Below are 18,570 nucleotides of genomic sequence, written 5' to 3'. Positions count from 1 at the left end.
CAGGGCCCCTGCTCCCTTGCAGCTGAAAGTTCTGCTGTGCTAGTGCTCCTCCTCACACTGGGACTAAGACCCAGAACTGTGACTCAGATCCAATTATAGGCAGTGCAACAGAGTTCTGCCCCAGAAAAGGGATTCTTGTAAATCTACTTCTGACTCACTGCCTGATGCCTTTACACTCTGTGAACTGAGGGGTCCTGAAACTGCCACTGCTACTGTTGATTCAGTCACCCGGAGAACTCCTCCTGTTTTTCTGGGGCCAGGGCTGTGCAGGCACAGCCAGCATTGGACCATGCCCTACTTTTAACCTGATACAACAAACCTTTCCTGCTGATCTTCTAGGTTCTCACGGACTGGAAAATTATTTCATTCCATATTTTTATGAGTTCTGTTGCTCTAGAATTCGTTTAGACCCATTTCTTGAGGATATTTGGAGGAGTTTGGGGGAGAATTCAGGTGAATCACTGCCTTTACTCTGCCATCTTGACTGTGCCTTTGCTTTTTAATAGGCAGGGAGCTAGTTATACCTCTTTCTATCATCTTGGTTCACTGCGAACTTGCCTATTTTTTTCAGGGAATAACTGGCAAACATTTTTGGTAAGTAGATTGGTGCTTAAATTATTATCCAGGCTTACATATACATAGAAACGTTAAGCAATCTGTCATCCTTTGTCTAAACAATACTTGCATAGATAAAGTTGTAGTAGAAATCTTTGACATATTTCTGTCCTTGATTCTAAAACTGTATAATTTGAAATGAATACACAAAATCTTATATTCCATTACAAATATCAAATTTAGTCTTTTAAAAAAGTTTTATGATTCAAATTTATTGATTTAAGCCATAGGAATGTTTTGCAATTGGACAGTAGTAAAATGGTAGAATTACAATTGCTTATTCAATTGTATGTGTGTATGTATGTATATATGTATGTATGTGTCTATTTTTCTATAGAGTCCAAAAATATATTTCTTACAATGAACAAAAGAATCAGTTTCTATTGAAAGGTAAATGTTTTCAATATCTAGTACAACACATTTTACCACCAAAGAAATATACGAAAGGCCTCAGCTTGGAAAACCTGGATAAAGTTTCTTACAGACTGATTCTGGTTTATTTCTCCATTTACCACTCTTTTTAGATGTACCTGTAGAAAAATACGGCCATTTTAAAGTTCATTGATCTAAAGATGACCCTTGTATCCTGTAGCTCCAATGTGATATTCACAGCACCCAAGGCAGCCATGAATATCAGCAATTCTGAGTCACCAAATACCACAGAGTCTCCACATGTAAGACAAAACCAAAACATTTATTCAGACACAAGAAAGCCAAATCTTTCATAATAACAAAGATATCTATACACAATAACAACACATAGAACAACACCATCCCCAGTCCTTCTTCCATGCTACGCTTTCCACAAACCAATCCCAAGCAGGCCCCCTTAAACAAAATCACAAACAAGACCTTTCACTCATGCTAGCTAGCAGCCTGCTATCTTGCATTCTTCCTAGCTCTGATTGCTCTCATGACTAACCTCCCCTCAGCCCTGTTCTAGCTCCACCTCTTTCTGTTCCAGTCATTCAGCAGACTCCTCCCACCATAGGTTCCATGTAACTCAGACTTCCACAAGATTCATGGGCCTATTAATGAATGGGAAAGGTCTCCCCATTCAAATTACTACTACATGCCCATACCCACCTTTAAAAACCTTCAAAGGATTCTCTGTTAAACCCAGCCCCTGCCTGCTGCTCCCTCCCAAACTGAGGAATAGGGAGAAATGAAGATTTTTTTGTGTTTTTATTTTCATTGATGTTTCCTACCTTTTATGTGATATGTGAGTACAGGATGTGAGATGGTTTTGATGAACCATTTCTATCCCTCAAGGTATCATGTTTGTTCTCAGACTATTTCCCATGACTGCCAAGACCCCTTAGTGTTTGACCAAGATAAAAGCTTCTGCTTTGTCACTAGATTTAGGCTTCATGTAACCAGCACCATGGTATCTACAAAGGAGAGCATCAGAAGAACTTCACCATCCTTACAGAAAACAACATCAGCTTGCCCTAAATCAGGATTGAATCCTCTTTGAAACTTTTCCATCCCCCAGAAGTGAAGACTTTTGGTGTATACTCATCTCCCTGTGCTAGGTCTTAACAGATATCAAAGGTTATAGAGTCATGGAGCAGGGTTATTTCTGTTGTTAAATATTCCAGGGAATCCTGAGTGATGGTGAGGAAAGGATGTAAGGTATTTTGTTGGAGAAGACTCTGTAAGGTATTTGTGCTATCAAACAAAGATTTTTTCCCCTTCAATTTAATTACAATTAGATCTTATTATTTATTATACAACTTTTAATCTGATGCAGAATAGTAAAGATGGCATCCAGTGTTGATTATCTCTTGTGAAAGCCTGCTTAAAACATTCTTTGAGTGTTCTTAATTTACGTATTTTATATTTATGTGTTTATGTGAGTTGATTTTTATCTAATTTAAAAAAACAAAAATCAAGGATAAATAGTTATGCATTATGGAATGAAATGATCTTAAAACAACAAAAAATTCATGTAACCCAAAGGACACAGCAGAGATGCATGTTGGGTTTGAAGTGTTTGTGGCATATTACCGATGCTGACTTGCATCTGAGATGTGCCATCAATGATACATTCAGTAAATCTAATCTAATATACATTTAGTAGGTACCTACTATGTGCCAGGCAGTGTCCTAAACATTGGGGATAAAATTAATAAAAGAAAGATAGTCCCTGCCCTCTGAAGAAAATTAGTCTAAAGAGGAAGATCATCTTTTGTCATGAACTCAAGATCTGAACTTCATCATTTTGATAGTCCTGCTCTGAACTTACATGAATTCCATGTATAACAAAATATAAAACAATTGACAGGATTCCATAATGTTAAAAAAAAAACTTTGAAAAGTTGGGTTAGAATTTCAGATTTCAATATTTATGACTGACTCATTTCTTATGACATTTATCAAAACTGAGACAGGTCAGGAATATCTCAGCAATTCCAGCAGGGCTCTCAAATATACAGCAGGATATTTCTTAAGCAAAGAAACAACATAGAAAGATTAATGATTTACCTATTTTATTTTAGCACTTTTGGTTTATACTTAAGAACATACTAAATCTTCTGACATGAGGATATGTAGGACTAAAAATCTCATTGCTCTAAAGGGACTCATTTTTTTAACAAAGGGGGAAATAAAGCCCAAATTCTTGAAATAAATTGCCCAATGTAATCAAGAAAATTAGTGACAGGGATAAGTGGAGCCAAAGTGTCTTCATTCTTACTGTAACATTCCGGTCTAATTTTACAATTGAATTTAATTGAATACAGCAACTATATACCACATACTATGTGCAAAAATCTGTGATAGTTGTGGAGAATTCAGACAGTGACAAGAGAATAAAAAATCTATGATAAAATGAAAGTTCATGCAAAGGAAAGATATATAGTGCTGTAAATGTTTCAATGTGAGATATTGTCATTTGGTGTAGGGTATCAGAGTTCTTCATAGATAAAGATGATTCAATTTGGGCTTAGAAAGTTTAAGTGAAGGGCTTAAGGTCACAAAGATGGTGAGATTCTAGATACAGTGCAGTAAGGGCTTTATCTTTTGACTCTTAATTCAGCCATCTTTAAAGGTCACCACCATGCCTCCTCTTCAAAGAATTCACCTAATTGGAATTGGATTTACTATGATGTTTGTCAATAGTAAAGACCATCCAACCTCTCAGACAGTAGATTGAGTTTAAAAGCATATACATTTTGAAATTGTGAATTAAAATCCATTCCAGATTAATCCCTCCTTATTGACTGTTTATAAACTACCCTAAATCAAAAGCAATTTAATTGAAAACATTTTTCTTACTACTTTATTATAACTCATTCAATCAGCAAGCATTTATTAAGGGCTCAATATGTGCCATATACTGTGCTGTGTGATGAAGGATACAAAGACAAAAAATCTTTGCTCTCAATAGAGAAAATGTGCGCACAGGTAGGTATAAAAATGATAAATAGAAATAAGACACAAGATAAGCTTGATAAGAAGGTATGGCAGCTAGAAGGGACAAGGAAAAAATATCTAAGTCAAAATCAAGAATCCAGATCAAGTATTAAAACACTAACAATCAAAACAAGAACACTGTTTTATCTGAACTAATTAAGCAAGTGAATTCATTAGCATTTTTTGAGGCAACTGGGGTTAATTCGCTTCCCTAGGGTAACAGAGTTAGTATGTATCTTAGGTCAAATTTGGACTCACATACTCATGACTCCAGGGCTAGTGCTCTATCCTCTGAATCCTCTAACTGCCCTTCTACAGAATTTTCCTTTTCATAATGCAGGCAACAGCTGATTCCCTAAGTCAAGCTCTAAATAATAAAACACATTCATTTAGCATTATAGAGTTTGCAATATATCTTATGAGTATCATCTCATCTCATTTTAGCTTGAAAACAATACTATTTTGTATTGTTTTGTGGGGTATTGCTATCCACAGATTATAGATAAGAAAACTGAGTCTTAGAGAGGTTATCAATTTGCCGATGTTGACATTGTCAATGGTGGGATTTGAACCTATATTCTTCCTTACTAATTCTAACACTACGCAAAAAGCCTTGTAGTCTCTCACTAGTCACTGCTTCTGGAACTGGAAGACCTGGGTTCTAATCCCAGTTCTAATAAACATTTCCTACCTATGAGATTTTGATCAAGTTACTTATCCACCCAGGCTTCAATTTCCTTAACTGTAATTAATATGAGGATTGAACTAAATGGCCTCTGAGTTTTCTTCTCCCCCAAGATTGATAATTCTATGATGAAGTCTCCATGTCTAGCCACTTTAGTTTATAAATAATAAAGAAACTGATGTTATATTGTCTTGAATAGACAATCACCTCTTGAGTACAAAGGTACAGAAAAAGAGAGAACGACTTTCTCATTGATTTCTCCTTAAAAATTCTAACATAGGGATTCTTGGGAACCATGGTTAGATTTCAGTAGGTCCTTTCCCTAGATGGAGAAACATTTCATGATGATTGATTTGCCTTGTTAATTCTATATATTTTATTTTATGCATTTGAAAATGTTTTCCCAAAAACATGATCTGACATGAAACATGAAGCTTCACTAGACCATCCAAAGTGGTCCAAGACATACAGAAAGTCAAGAAACTCTCCTCTAAGTAAAGGGATGAAGACTTTTTCCTAACCAGGCATCAATAGCACAGGACAGCATGATGGATTGAAATGGCAATATTTAAATCCAGATCTACGTCTCATTGTACTATGTCCCATTCCTTCTCTTTATTGATATTTATCACTGAGCTCCTAAAATTAGCTAAAATTTTATTAAAGAAGTTTAACTTTTTAGACTTTCTTAGATTACTATAGTTTTTTTTATTTAATTCATATATCCTTGTTAGCAGCCCCTGAGCTTCCTAGAATTTCTAAGAATGAAGAATTTGGAATATTCCAAGAATCATGTTTAAACACCATCACCTTTACTATAAGTCAAGGCACAGGCTATTTCATTGTCTAACAAATCAATGAGTACTTATGTAGTAATGATGACGTGTTCCTCATTATGGTCAATGTGAAATTCTCTTTCCTCTCTCATGGTCTGCCTTGAAAATCACTTACTTTCTAAGTTTAATAAGATTTGAGATTATTGGTTTTGAAGCTGTGAATACATTCATTCAGCCTAGATATAATATTCATCTGCTCAGTCAAGATTTTTTTTAAACCATGTTTAATAATTCAAAAATATAATGACAGGAATAATGTAACCTATAAAGAACTAAGGAAAATTAATGGGTAGTAGAGAATACAAGGGTCTCTATCTGTCTGTTGGTTGTTCTTATCAGTAAATACTGAGATTAACAACCCTATCAATGGAAGGAAAGTCTGAATTAGAGGCACTGAAGCAACTAACACCTTCAGCAAAATCAATCAAAAGGAAAGCTCATTGAATTTTAGCACAGTCTGGGAAATAGTGCAAGTTGTCAATATATAAGACATGAGAGAAAAGAAAGCTCAATGAAGGCTTTCCTAAGAGACTAGAAAGTAAAACTGAATTGGACCAAAGAATCTAGAATTAGCCACCTCAGGTATTGAGCCAATCTGGAGAGCTCAAATAGAAAGATCATTATCTTAGTCTGTATACACCAATTACAAGGAACCTGAGTCTTTATTGACACACTAGGAAGAATGGAACTAGACTGAGTCAAAGGACCTAGATTGATTTTTCAACACTGCTACATTTAGTCATGAATAATGAGAAAATCACAAAATCTCCAAGTCTCTGTTTAATCACCTCTAAATTGAAGCTGGACTACCTTATCTCTAGTATCCCCTTCCAAATGTAAGATCTCATGATTTAAGGTTAAAATAGGTGGGGTTGCTTCAGTTTCCTAATCTGTAAAATGGGAAAGGTTGAATACTTGCATGAACTACTTCATCAGGTTATTAAGAATAAACTTTTAATATGACTAAAAGATACAAAATGTAAATTAATATTTTACTGATGTCCAGAATATATTCAACATAGGATTTTAAGCAAAACCTTTCTGTTCTTTGGTACTCTGGTAGCAAATATGGCAACCTTGAATCATTTTATAATGTAGCCTTATTCTTCTAGTTATGATAGATAGCCATCCATTACTCTAAACCTTTTTCAGAGTTCCAAATATTTTACTTGGCTATCACATGAATTATCAACTATTATCATGAGTCATTTTTGTTACATTTTAAAACAGGAGAGTGAATGAATATTTCAGTGAATGTGTAAGGATATCTGTCATCTAAGAATGAAAACTATAATCAAAGAAATCAAAACTAACTTGCAGATATAGATTTCAAGTTCATCTTTCTTGCAGTAAAGATGGGAGAATTAGCAAATTAACAGCATAGACTTACTTTACTAAACACAGCTATATTAGGTGTGAGGCCTCAGTTTAAAATTCCTCCATTTTTCTCTCCTGGGAGACTATGATGATTAACTACATAAGTCTTCTCTATCACTTAAATTACTGTTAAATGTTCTTCCCATACCATATCTTTAGAAAACATTGTAGCTTTTATCAGTCTGAATGAAAATGTTATTACTCAGTTTACTGCTACTGCAAAAGAATGTCAGAACCTATTGCTACATGTGGCTTAGTACTATTTAGCTAAAGTGAAACTATTGAATTGTAAAAATGATCTGAGAATTTCTAATAATCTATTAAAATTTCTGACCTAATGGAATTTAGAAACTAATATGGATTCATACATTTTGTCCATGATTGGAATATATTACTAGACAGAATTCACAAAAAGTTGTTGAAAGTGTTGTACATCTTTACTGAAGGAAGTCTTCTCCTGATTGACTCTCATTTCTATTCTACAAGGACCAGTACTCAGAAAAAGTGACACTATAGTGAAAAGTGACACACATCCTCTTCCTCTTTCTATTCCTCCTCCTCTTTCTTTCTTTTTTCTTTCTCTCTCTCTTTCTCCTCCTCCTCCTCCTCCTCCTCCTCCTCCTCCTCCTCCTCCTCCTCCTCCTCCTCCTCCTCCTCCTCCTTCTTCTTCTTCTTCTTCTTCTTCTTCTTCTTCTTCTTCTTCTTCTTCTTCTTCTTCTTCTTCTTCTTCTTCTTCTCCTATTTTCCTGTTCCTCTCTTCCCTTTACTTTTCTAGATTATTTGAGATCTGTTGATTCCATTTCTTCATTATAGAATTCCTTGTCTATTCATTTTAATCAGACTTCCATCCTCAATACTACTGAAACTATTGTCTCCAAGGTCACTGATCATTCTCTGTGAGGATCTTATGACATTATGTTTGTAAAGCATAGTGCCTGACACAGAGCAGGTATTATATAAATGCTAATTATAATACTTATCATTGTTACTATTATTAATAATGATTATTTTATTGCTAAACTCAATGACTTTTTCTCAGTCTTCCTTATTTTAGACTTTTCATTAGCACATTATTTGTTTTCAATCACTTGAGTTGTGTTCAACTCTTTGTTTGTTGGCAAAGATACTGGAGTGGTTTGTCATTTCCTGCTTAAGCTCATTTTATAGGCGAAGAAATTGGGGCAAACAGGGTCAGCGTTTGAGGCTGGATTTGAACTTAAGAAAAAGAGTCATCCTGATGCCAGGCTTGGCATTCTATCGACTGTGCCACCTTTCTTGCCCTTTATTAAGCTATAAGCTAAATTTTTTTTCCATTAATATACTCTTTTCCCTTGACCTCAAAAGCTTTTCCATTTCCTGGTTTTGTCCCATCCTTTCTAACTACTATTTTTTCCCATTATATGAATGAATTTTCTCCTTCCACACATGGACATGAAGTCATCCATGGCTTTATGCATGTGTCCTTATTTCATCCTCCACATTTTCTCTTTGACAATATTATCTATTAGCATGCCTGTAATTATCACCTGTATTTATCTGTCTCCAATGAGAGACAGAGACACATAGTCAGAGACACAAGGAGAGATACAGAGAAAGAAAGAGTGACTAAGATGGACAGACTCAGAGTCACTAAAAGACAGTGAGATTGTGAGAAAGCGAGAAGCTGGTATCTCCTAGTTTTTGAGACTTTGCCAAAGGTCATTCCTTCTCTTGTTTCCTCATTGAATTTCTCAATTTCTATTGACTCCTTTTCCTTTGATTATAGATATACTGAAGTCTGAAATAAGCTAAAAACAAAATAAAAGACAATCTCATTGACTTCTCTTGACTGGAAATATGTTATACATGTGATGCTTCCAGAGATTTAGTGTAACTTACATTGGTCTGGAGTAGAGAAAGTGCCTTTTAACTTTATCAAGCCTTAAATTTCTTATTTCAAGATATCTAGACCATTCTTTTGCCCATTCTACATCTTATTCTGTGTGTGTGTGTGTGTATGTGTGTGTGCCTTTTTTGCTCTCAGATCATAAGCTCCTTGGGGGAAGGAACTGTGCTATTAATTCACATTTTAGCTAAAGTAATTAGCAAAATTAATATTTCCATATTCAGATCACAAAAAAATTCAATGAAGAATTTATGTAGGATTCATGAAAGGGAAAATATATTAATCCCAAAAGATGGAAAGATGCAGATAAACTTCATTCTGATCATTTTAAAGACATACCCTCTTACTGTGACAATGGATCTATTAAACCAGTGGTCCTAGCCTTGGGGCTTTTGAATTTAGTTTTTTTTTTTTTTAACATGTTGCTTCAATATAATTGGGATTTTTGTAATCCTTTACATTTATTTTATTTTTGAAAATCATTTATTCTAAGAAAGAAACATATAGTTTTCATCAGACTTCAAAGTAAGCTCATGAAATATACACAAAATGTTATGAACTCCTGCATTAAAGTATCAGAAAAGTAGGTCCTTTAATGGATGTGTAAAAACTATTTGTTGCATTCAATTGAGATAAATACTTTTTATTGTTTAGGTCCTTTATTTCCTTCATGGGTTTTGTGCCCAAATAACTATATACTCAACAGCTGGCTAATAATAAGCCTGTCAATCGAAGTTGTCATCAGAAAGAAAATTCAATCATTGTATACACATGTATACATATATACGTATATAATGTGTATGCATGTGTACATGTATGTGTGTTGTATCAGTAAGTGTCCAATATACACAGGAGAGCCTGTTATCACAAGTTTTTTAGATCTACTTTTATAAAAAGAAAGGGGTCAGCAATCACTTCAATTACATTCAACATTCAGAGACCAACAGACAGGCTTCCAATTGTCTGATCATTATACACATATATATGTGGCTACCAGAGGGGGAAGCAGCAACATCTGAGTTTTCAAACCAGGGTCCTGCTGATCAGCTTCCCAGAGTCTCATCTAGCACACAAATCTCCTTCCAAAACTAAGCCCTAAAGCAAAACCTCCCCTCAGAGTATATACATATATATATATATATATACTCAAATTACATCTGTGTACACACATGCATACATACATACATACATACATACATACACACACATGTAAGTTGGGGGGGGGGTGTATGAACCATTGGCAGCAGATGTGATGAAGTTCCGAAGAATGGTAGTTGCCTTTGATGAGAAGGATCAACTCCTTACTGAGAATTGGAGCAAAGGAAGTTTTAGAGGACTCTTGAAGTTTTAATTTGGTGGTTCAAAGGAGAAGAAAACCATGAAATATTCCCTTCATTTCTTTCAAAGTACAATAGGAGATGTAGTTCTTAGATGAGAGAGAGAAAGGAAAACTGAGATAGAGGAAAGAAGCAAATATTTTGAAAAACCACTAAGTAGGTTGAGATTTAATAATGAAAAAAAAAAAACAAAATAAAAGTGCCATACAATATCAGGGTTCCAATTGATACTAAATAACACAAACTTAGAGTGTCCCAGTCAACACACTAACATGATTGCTTTCAGTCATTACAAGTAGAGAATGAGTAGGAGGGAGAAAGCAGATCATATGGATAACTGAGGGTTTGGGTTGGAAAGATATGACTGTTAGTAGTTCAGATAGTATAGGATTCAACAGTTGAGGATAGTAATTATTTGGACTTTTGACCTTATGTTATCCATTTCCAAAAAAGTTAAAAAAATAAAAGACTGCTTAACCTAGAGCCAGGAAGAAGATTTGAGTAAGATATTAAGAAGTTTTAATATACAAATTTTTGAGATATTGGCAAATATTGCCAAGGAACTAGTCTATACGTCATTAAGAAGCAGACTGAGTTCTGTATCCTGGGGATTAGTCTTGTATAATTCATTGTACCTGGAGACATAGGAAACTCTACCTGATAATGGAAAACTGTCAGAATTTTAAGGTTAAGTCACTGAATTTTGACCAGTTTTTGCATTGAGATACTACAGGGCATTAATATTTAAAACAGCATTAATTAACCAAAAATTCTTCGAAAAGGGGCATTTATCAATTTGGATGTATATTCTTTCAAAGGGGGCATTTATCAGTTTGGATGAATAGGTGAGAAGAACAAAAACAAGAAACATTTGTGTTAAGATTAAGGTGAAAATCTTATATCACATTTGAAAAGTGCTATGCTAGAACGATTTTAACTTTGACTACCACGTAATATGTACTCTGAGGTCCACAGAATATTCTTAATGTATTAGGTAGACATTGCAATACCCTGGTCAGAGCAACTGTTTTCTCTAAAACACTAGCAGCCTGCATTGTGCTAAGAAAATGACATGAAAAGGGGCAGAAGCAAGATGGTGGAGTAGAAGGACAGATCTGATATACTCTCCCCCCAAAACCCATAAAATATCTGTAAAAATGACTCTAAACAAATTCTAGAGCAGCAGAAGCCACATGATGACAAGTGAAAGAGATTTCCAGCCAAAGGCAGCCTGAAATGCTGAGAGGAAAGGACTATAGCACCAGGCTCAGACTACAGCACAGCCCACAGAGCTCAGCACAGCCTTGGTCTCACAGCACAACAAGGAAAGGACTGGAGCAGGCTTCAGGGTGCAGGATCTCATGTAGCAGCTGAGGTTCTCAGATTTTTCAACCCACAAACCCGAGAAACACCTTCAAAGGTCAATGAGAAACTTCTTTCACCTAGGTGAGAAGGGAGCAGGATCTTGCCTTAGCCCCAGCCCCAGGCAGCTGCAGCATCCATTTTTGGATCCCTAAACCTAAAGACCCTGGGGGAATCAAGCAGCTGACCTGGATCTCAGCCCTGAGTGGTGGTCCTGGGATGAGGAGGAGCACTGGGATGGTGGAACTGGAAGCAGTTGTGGAGAAGGAATCCTACTCATAAATCCTGTGCAGAAAATCTTGTAGTTGCTCCCAGACCAGAGTACAGGCCAGGAGCGGAGTAAATACCTCTCCCTTAGTTGTGCCACCATGGAGGAACAGAGAACTTACAGATCAGTATAACACTTAACAAAAGACTAAAAAGTCAAGTAACTGGCTGGGAAAATGCCTCCAAAATGGGAAAAAGTAAGACTACAGAAGGTGACTTCCTTGGTGAAAAGGTATTTTCCTCCATCATTTCAGATGAGGAGGAACAAAGCATATCATTAGAGAAAGACATCAAAAGTCAAGGCTTCTTTATCCAAAGCCTCCAAAATAAATTTACAATGATCTCAGGCCATGGAAGAGCTCAAAAAAAATTTTGAAAATCAAGTAAGACAGGTGGTGGAAAAATTGGGAAGAGAAATGAGAGAGATGCAAGAAAATCATGAAAAGTAAATCAACAGCTTGATAAAGGCAACCCCAAAAATGCTGAAGAAAATAACATCCTTAAAAATAGACTAACTCAAATGGCAAAAAAAGTCCAAAAATGAGGAGAAAATGCTTTAAAAATCAGAATTAGCCAAATGGAAAAGGAGGTTCAAAAGTTCATTGAAGAAAAAAGTTCTTTAAAAATTAGAATGGAACAGATGGAAGCAATGACTTAATGAGAAACCAAGAAATTATAAATCAAAACAAAAAGAATGAAAAAATTGAAGACAATGTGAAATATCTCTTTGAAAAAACAAATAACCTGGAAAATAGATCCAGGAGAGACAATTTAAAAATTATGGGACTACCTGAAAGCCATGATGAAAATAAGAGCCTAGACATCTTCTTTCATGAAATTATCAAGGAAAACAGCCCTGATATTCTAGAAGCAGAGGGTAAAATAAATATTTAAAGAATCCACCAATCACCTCCTGAAAGAGATCTGAAAAGAAAAATTCCTAGGAATATTTTAACCAGATTCCAGAATTCCCAGGTCAAGGAGAAAATATTGTAAGCAGCAAGAAAGAAACAATTTGAGTATTGTGGAAATATAATCAGGATGGCAGAAGTTCTAGCAGCTTCTACATCAAGGAATTGGAAGATTTGGAGTATGATATTCCAGAAGTCAAAAGAATAGGATTAAAACCAAGTATCACCTACTCAGGAAAACAGACTGTAATACTTCAGGGTAAAAATGATCATTCAGTGAAACAGAGGACTTTTAAGCATTCTTAATGAAAAGACCAGAACTGAATAGAAAATTTGACTTTCAAAAACAAGAATCAAAAGAAGCACGAAAAGGTAAACAGGAAAGAGAAATCATAATGGACTTCCTAAAGTGGAACTGTTTACATTCCTATATGGAAAGATAATATTTGTAACTCTTGAGACTTTTCTCAGTATTTGGGTAGTTGAAGGGATTATATACATATAGACAGAGGACACAGGGTGAGCTGAATAGGAAGGAATGATATCTAAAAAACTGATCTCTCATAAAAGATCCAAGAAAAAGCTTTTTCAGTGGAAGGAAAAAGAGGGGAGGTGAGAGGGAAAAGTGAAGATTACTGTCATCACATTTGGTTTAAGGAGGGAATAACATGCACACCCAATTTGGTACAAAAATCTACCTACACTATCAGAAAGTAAGGAAGAAGGTGATAAGTAGTATTTGGGGGCCATGACAGAAGGGAGGGCAAATGGGAGGAGAGAGTAATTGTAAGTAAACATTTTTGGGGAGGGACAAGGACAAAAGAGAGAATAGAATAAACAGGATAAGATAGAGGGAAATATAGTTAGTCTTCACAGCATGATTATTATGGAAGTCTTTTGCATAACTACACATATATAGCCTATATGAAATTGTTACCTTCACAGTGGGGATGTGTGAGGAGGGAGGAAGAGAGAGAAGTTGGAACTCAGATTTAGGAACGAATGTTGAGAATTGTTTTTATATGCAACTGGGAAATAAGAAATACAGGTAGCAGGGTATAGAAATCTATCATGCCCTACAAGAAAAGAGAGATCAGGATAAGGGAAGGGAGGGGTGTGATAGAAGAGAGGGCAGATTGGGGGAAGGGATAATCAGAATGCAATGTGTCTTGGGGTAGGGGGAGGTGAGAAATGGGGAGAAAATTTGGAACTCAAAATCTTGTGGAAATGAATGTTGAAAACTAAAGATAAATAAACAAATTTAAAAAAGCAAAAAATGACATAAAGTGTCAGGGAAAATATATATTGACTTTTAATAGTACACAGAGTTGGCTATTTACCTTAGAAAATGGGGCAGTGTGACAAATTTGACAACTTATTTTTTTCCTCATTGTGGTTTTGGAGAATAGAGGGTAACATATAGCTGTATTTCAGAGCTACTCAGATCCTCTTTAAATCTTAATGTTCTTTTGAGATTATCTCTAATTTTCTCTATATATGTATGTATATGTATGTGTTTGTATGTAACTGTTTGAATATTTCTCCTGTTGCCCTTACACTGTGATAATAAAATCTAACATAGGTCAATTGGGAGGGATTGAGTGAAGATATAAATCATTTGGATTATCAGTCATTAAGTGAATTCAAAGTGATATTGACATATATGTATATATGTCACATATTCATATAGATACATATATTCATATGTATATATATATATATATGTATGTATATATGTATATTCAAGTTCCTAAATATGAGAATAAATTTATCTATATGTTACACTTCTTAAGAAAAGGAGTTGTGGTCTTAGGGCAGGGATTCATTGGCCAATGTTGTGACCAACAAGCTCTCCCAGAATAAAATTGTGCACACAACGCACAAATTTTAGTTCAATTTACATTATTAGAATTTTCTCTATCACTCTAAGTCTAGACAATGAACAAAACAATTATTCAAACTCTAATCTGTAGTTTTCTATTTTAAGATGTCTAAATGCTCACACTGAGCATTTATCAAGTGAATCAAGTAAACTCCAGCAAACCTTTGCAAAGAGGACATAGTATTTGGGCAGTAATGCTACAGACAATTTAAATGGAGCAAGTAAATTTCAAAAGAAAAGCATCTGCAGAGTAATTTTGACAGCAGATCTGGAAACAGTAGTGAGGAGCAAAAGAAGATTCCTTCTGCTCCTCTTCCAGACCTGGAAGAGTGTTATGGGAAAAATAACTCACACTGGGCCAGCTGGTGAGGGATATAATATATTCTGGTAAGAATTAAGTTTAGAAAGAATGTGAGATAAAGATAAATGATAGTCTGTTAACAAAAGTTTGGGAATTTCTGGATATACAAAGGAAGAGAATGTTATAAGGGTAGAGTAGAGAAGAATAGGTTTGAGAAGGTCTTAAGAAGATGGATAATCATGCTGAATTAATATATTAAACAACAAAATCCTTTCATATCTTGGTTAGACTAGATAACTGTTGAAGTGTGTTCTAATTCTCAAGCTCTGTTATCCAGGTTACTAATACTGCATAGGGATGACAGTATGGGGACTCAATTAAACCACATGACATTTGGACACTGGGTCAAAGAAGAAACTATTTCACCATATGTATTTGTTTGAAAAACCATAAAATATAGAAAATATAATCCTACAATATGTTATTTACCAGAAACACATTTGAAACAGAGGGATATACACCAGATAAAGGTAAAAGGCTAGAGTAGAATATATTGTGCTTCAGCTGAAGTAAAAAAAGAAAAAAGAAAAGAAAATGCAGGGGTAGCAATCCTGATCTCAGACAAAGAAAACAAATATAGATCTAATTTAAAAAGATAAAGAAGGAAAGGATATCCTGCTGAAAGTTACCCTAGACAATGAAGTAATATCATTACTAAATGTATACACACCATGCCAAGCCTAGAGGCCTGTATTGGGCTACCCGAGCCTTTCTTACCTGTCCCAGGTCTTTGGTTGGCCAAACCGGATAAACGTATGAGAGAAAGGACGTTCCAGAGTCAAACAGGGGTTGAGCTTTATTTCAGGGTCCGGATTACAAATGCAGGGTGGTCTTCCTTAGGAGGAAGAGGGGGAGATTTCCTAAGGAGGCTAAGCTTAAGGGATTGGAAGTAGAAGTACAAGCGGGGAGAGAGGGGGAGGGGAGAGAGGAAAGAAAAGAAGCGGAGCCCTACTTTTCTCTTTGGCTCCACATGTGCTAAGAGAGAGCTTTCTGGCTTCCTCAATCCTACTTAATCTTCAGCCACACAGTTTGCATCTCAATACCGTGCTGTTAGGTAACTAGGTGTGCTCCAATCTGGGACGACCTCGAGGGCAGGGAGACTCCACCCATCAGGTATCTCCGGGGGAGAGGCGGAAATACCCGAGCTAGCCGAGCTAGCTCAGTCTGACCTTCTCGAACCCCTGCTGTTCATGGAGGGCCTCGTAAGACTCTAAGATTTAGAAGTCCCACTTTTACCCGCCCGAGACCGTCCACACGGAATTGAGCTTCCAGTCCCAACATATCCCCTTCTTTGTTATGCGCGGAGCGCACCTGGCTCTAGAGCAAACAGTGGCTGGAGGCTGAGTGAATTAAGGAAGGCCTTTAGCATATGAGTACCTTACAACAAGACTTCATTCACACAGAAATCTGCAGCTAGCACAACTGACAAAGGGAGGCATCAAATAAAACAAAGATGAAACTAAATGGCTGAGTTACAACAGGGGAAGTGCAATCAACTAATCCAAAAGCATATTTTAAGAGAAGCAGGTGGTGTAGGCGCCTTACATCACCACTCCCTTAATCTTGCAAATGGATCTATACAGGTGGAAAATTGGTCACCTCTTCCCCCCCCAATGTCCTGGGTTTGTGATATCAAAGTCCTCCTTCAGCCACTGAAAAAGATGCCTAGATGGAATGGGCAGCAATGTTGGGATGAGTGCTGCTTCCTCTCTGGGCAACAGGGTTAAAGCTGTTAGCAGCAGACTCAGGTGGTGCATGATCCTTCTCCGGGGTCTCCGGGCTCTCCACCTCCTGCGTCTCCGCCGTCTCCGACATCGGTTCCCACTTACGGATCCTTCTAATGGGAATCCACGCATCACCTTTTCCTGTGGAGACACAAACATACCCTCGATCCCCTATTAGTATCTTAAAATGTCTCATAGCTGGAGTAGTATGTGCGCTTCTTGAGACATCTGTATCAAGCTCTGATTGTATTAGGCCTCTTGATCTTAGCTCTGATTGTATTAGGCCTCTTAATCTTAGCTCTGATTGTATTAGGCGACCTTTTCCCCTTCTTTGTTTAGCCAGGATCGCCTTTAAGGTAAAATTGATAAAAATGCAAACTGGCTCTTTACTTAGGTATAGTTGCTGCCAGGTGCTTACAAATGCTTGATTAACATTTGTAAGGAACCTGAATTTCCCGGATTTTTTCTTTATAACAAACACAGGAGCATTCCAGGGTGCTGATTGCTCCTTAACCAGTATTTTTAATGCCTGGAGTTTTTCTGGAGTCAGGGCCATTGCTCCACCCAAATCGGGGTGTCTGACTTCCAATTCAAGGGCGGGGACTCCAGAGCAACAGCAATGGCCCTTACTAAAAATTTGATAACCTCATCCCGAGGCGGCTAATAGCCATTCCGGCAATCAAAACATAATCGGAGGCCAAGTACTGTAATTGATTTCCTGTAGCCTCAAACTGCCCTGTTCCTGTAAATTGCTGATAAGCCTGGGGGGCCTGAGCTCCTAGCCCACCGGTAGTGCTCTTTACCCTCTGAGAAAATTCTGATACCCAAATCACATTCTGCCCAGGGGTAAGGCAGGCTCTAGCTAAGCTCTTCCAGTCATTAGGAGTCAGAACGAACTGACCACTGAGAGTTTCAAGCATGGCTATGACAAAGGGTGAATTAGGGCCGTGCTTGGTACAAGCCTCTTTAAGAGTCGCCACTCTCTTCCACTCTATAGGTATGTGGCTCCTCCGAACCCCACCGGGGACACTGGGGTCCGCTATTTCTAACACAGGAAATGTCCTTACATCTTCTCCATTCTCTATAGCCTTTCTTATTCCTTTTTCCAAACTGGACTGTGGCCCTGAACTGTCTGACCAATGGAGCAGGTTATAAGGAGGCGCGGAGGGAAGGCACGGCGTATTCTCCCCTGCCTCGCCTTTTCCATCCGCTAGATGGAGCTCCGAGTCTATTTTTTCTTTACGCTCCTTAACTTTCTGCTTAACTTTCTGCTTGCCTGGACTCTCCGTCCCTCCCGTGTTCTCCCCTCCCCTCTCTCCGCTTCCACTCTCATTCCAATCCTGCCCTGGCCTCTCTGGCCCTTCCAGCAGGCTTTTAATTACACCGAATATCAGGAAATCTAAATCCTCCAGCTCCCCAGGGTATTGTTGCTCGTAAGCAGTCATTTGCTCTCCAACCGCTCCCCATTTTTCTCTTGATATTCCTGCCTGCTTGAGCCAAAGAGAAACTTTCCAAATCCTTTCACAAAATTCTCGGAGGTCATCTAACTCTATTGTGACCCCCGCCTTCCTGCATTCCCTGTGAAGTTTCTCAGCCCAGACCTCCTGTTCCTCTGGCTTTATTACTGGCAATAGATTCCCCATCTCCGCCCTTTTCCCAGGGGTTTGGGAAGCTTCTCTCCCCTTTCTCTCCTTCCAAATCTAGGATTCGGGACTCGCTTCTTTCACAGCCCCTTCCGGGTGTACCCCAAAAGCACCCAGGATTATCTACGCTCCCAATCCCTGTTGGGGTGCCAACTGCCAAGCCTAGAGGCCTGTATTGGGCTACCCGAGTCTTTCCTACCTCACCTCCCGAGGTCTTCGGCTGGCCACGCCGGATGCACGTATGAGAGAAAGGACGTTCCAGAGTCGA

The 18,570-nt window shown here is 37.3% G+C and overlaps 1 pseudogene; it reads left to right on the top strand.

Annotated features, from left to right (window-relative positions):
• Positions 1–1,187: 1,187 nt before the first annotated feature.
• LOC140519004 (caspase-2 pseudogene) overlaps positions 1,188–18,570 on the top strand; it is a 56,026-nt pseudogene continuing 38,643 nt past the window's right edge.

Source organism: Notamacropus eugenii, chromosome 1 (assembly GCF_028372415.1).
Source record: "Notamacropus eugenii isolate mMacEug1 chromosome 1, mMacEug1.pri_v2, whole genome shotgun sequence".
NCBI lineage: Eukaryota > Metazoa > Chordata > Mammalia > Diprotodontia > Macropodidae > Notamacropus > Notamacropus eugenii.
The sequence above is the reverse complement of the archived record's forward strand: the minus strand, read 5'-3'. Positions and strand labels throughout refer to the sequence as shown.